Source organism: Schistocerca gregaria, unplaced genomic scaffold (genome assembly GCF_023897955.1).
Source record: "Schistocerca gregaria isolate iqSchGreg1 unplaced genomic scaffold, iqSchGreg1.2 ptg000483l, whole genome shotgun sequence".
NCBI lineage: Eukaryota > Metazoa > Arthropoda > Insecta > Orthoptera > Acrididae > Schistocerca > Schistocerca gregaria.
In genome coordinates this window covers 1,100,001-1,102,500 of record NW_026061892.1, presented here as the reverse complement: position 1 = coordinate 1,102,500, position 2,500 = coordinate 1,100,001, and the positions used below count along the sequence as shown (strand labels likewise).

At 61.2% G+C, this 2,500-nt stretch overlaps 1 pseudogene; it reads left to right on the top strand.

The window, feature by feature from the left end:
• Positions 1-2,500, top strand: part of LOC126313606 (large subunit ribosomal RNA) — a 5,806-nt pseudogene that overhangs the window by 451 nt on the left and 2,855 nt on the right.

Below are 2,500 nucleotides of genomic sequence, written 5' to 3'. Positions count from 1 at the left end.
GGTCGAACGGGTGAGATTCACGCCCATCCGGCCACTGGCCCCCGCCCTCGGCAGATGGGGCCGGCCGCCCGCGCGGAGCAATCCGCGGCGGGGTCGTGTCCGGTTGCCTTTCCACTCGCCGCGGGGTGGGGCCGTTCCGGTGTGCGGTGGGCTGCACTTCTCCCCTAGTAGGACGTCGCGACCCGCTGGGTGCCGGCCTACGGCCCGGGTGCGCAGCCTGTCCTTCCGCGGGCCTCGGTTCGCGTCTGTTGGGCAGAGCCCCGGTGTCCTGGCTGGCTGCTCGGCGGTATATCTGGAGGAGTCGATTCGCCCCTTTGGGCGCTCGGGCTCCCGGCAAGCGCGCGCGGTTCTTCCCGGATGACGGACCTACCTGGCCCGGCCCCGGACCCGCGCCGCTGTTGGCTCGGGATGCTCTCGGGCGGAATAATCGCTCCCGTCAGCGGCGCTTCAGCTTTGGACAATTTCACGACCCGTCTTGAAACACGGACCAAGGAGTCTAACATGTGCGCGAGTCATTGGGCTGTACGAAACCTAAAGGCGTAATGAAAGTGAAGGTCTCGCCTTGCGCGGGCCGAGGGAGGATGGGGCTTCCCCGCCCTTCACGGGGCGGCGGCCTCCGCACTCCCGGGGCGTCTCGTCCTCATTGCGAGGTGAGGCGCACCTAGAGCGTACACGTTGGGACCCGAAAGATGGTGAACTATGCCTGGCCAGGACGAAGTCAGGGGAAACCCTGATGGAGGTCCGTAGCGATTCTGACGTGCAAATCGATCGTCAGAGCTGGGTATAGGGGCGAAAGACTAATCGAACCATCTAGTAGCTGGTTCCCTCCGAAGTTTCCCTCAGGATAGCTGGTGCTCGTACGAGTCTCATCCGGTAAAGCGAATGATTAGAGGCCTTGGGGCCGAAACGACCTCAACCTATTCTCAAACTTTAAATGGGTGAGATCTCCGGCTTGCTTGATATGCTGAAGCCGCGAGCAAACGACTCGGATCGGAGTGCCAAGTGGGCCACTTTTGGTAAGCAGAACTGGCGCTGTGGGATGAACCAAACGCCGAGTTAAGGCGCCCGAATCGACGCTCATGGGAAACCATGAAAGGCGTTGGTTGCTTAAGACAGCAGGACGGTGGCCATGGAAGTCGGAATCCGCTAAGGAGTGTGTAACAACTCACCTGCCGAAGCAACTAGCCCTGAAAATGGATGGCGCTGAAGCGTCGTGCCTATACTCGGCCGTCAGTCTGGCAGTCATGGCCGGTCCTCGCGGCCGGCCGCGAAGCCCTGACGAGTAGGAGGGTCGCGGCGGTGGGCGCAGAAGGGTCTGGGCGTGAGCCTGCCTGGAGCCGCCGTCGGTGCAGATCTTGGTGGTAGTAGCAAATACTCCAGCGAGGCCCTGGAGGGCTGACGCGGAGAAGGGTTTCGTGTGAACAGCCGTTGCACACGAGTCAGTCGATCCTAAGCCCTAGGAGAAATCCGATGTTGATGGGGGCCGTCATAGCATGATGCACTTTGTGCTGGCCCCCGTTGGGCGAAAGGGAATCCGGTTCCTATTCCGGAACCCGGCAGCGGAACCGATATAAGTCGGGCCCCTCTTTTAGAGATGCTCGTCGGGGTAACCCAAAAGGACCCGGAGACGCCGTCGGGAGATCGGGGAAGAGTTTTCTTTTCTGCATGAGCGTTCGAGTTCCCTGGAATCCTCTAGCAGGGAGATAGGGTTTGGAACGCGAAGAGCACCGCAGTTGCGGCGGTGTCCCGATCTTCCCCTCGGACCTTGAAAATCCGGGAGAGGGCCACGTGGAGGTGTCGCGCCGGTTCGTACCCATATCCGCAGCAGGTCTCCAAGGTGAAGAGCCTCTAGTCGATAGAATAATGTAGGTAAGGGAAGTCGGCAAATTGGATCCGTAACTTCGGGATAAGGATTGGCTCTGAGGATCGGGGCGTGTCGGGCTTGGTCGGGAAGTGGGTCAGCGCTAACGTGCCGGGCCTGGGCGAGGTGAGTGCCGTAGGGGTGCCGGTAAGTGCGGGCGTTTAGCGCGGGCGTGGTCTGCTCTCGCCGTTGGTTGGCCTCGTGCTGGCCGGCGGTGCAGGATGCGCGCGCCTGCGCGGCGTTCGCGCCCCGGTGCTTCAACCTGCGTGCAGGATCCGAGCTCGGTCCCGCGCCTTGGCCTCCCACGGATCTTCCTTGCTGCGAGGCCGCGTCCGCCTTAGCGTGCTCCTCCGGGGGCGCGCGGGTGCGCGGATTCTCTTCGGCCGCCATTCAACGATCAACTCAGAACTGGCACGGACTGGGGGAATCCGACTGTCTAATTAAAACAAAGCATTGCGATGGCCCTAGCGGGTGTTGACGCAATGTGATTTCTGCCCAGTGCTCTGAATGTCAACGTGAAGAAATTCAAGCAAGCGCGGGTAAACGGCGGGAGTAAGTATGACTCTCTTAAGGTAGCCAAATGCCTCGTCATCTAATTAGTGACGCGCATGAATGGATTAACGAGATTCCCGCTGTCCC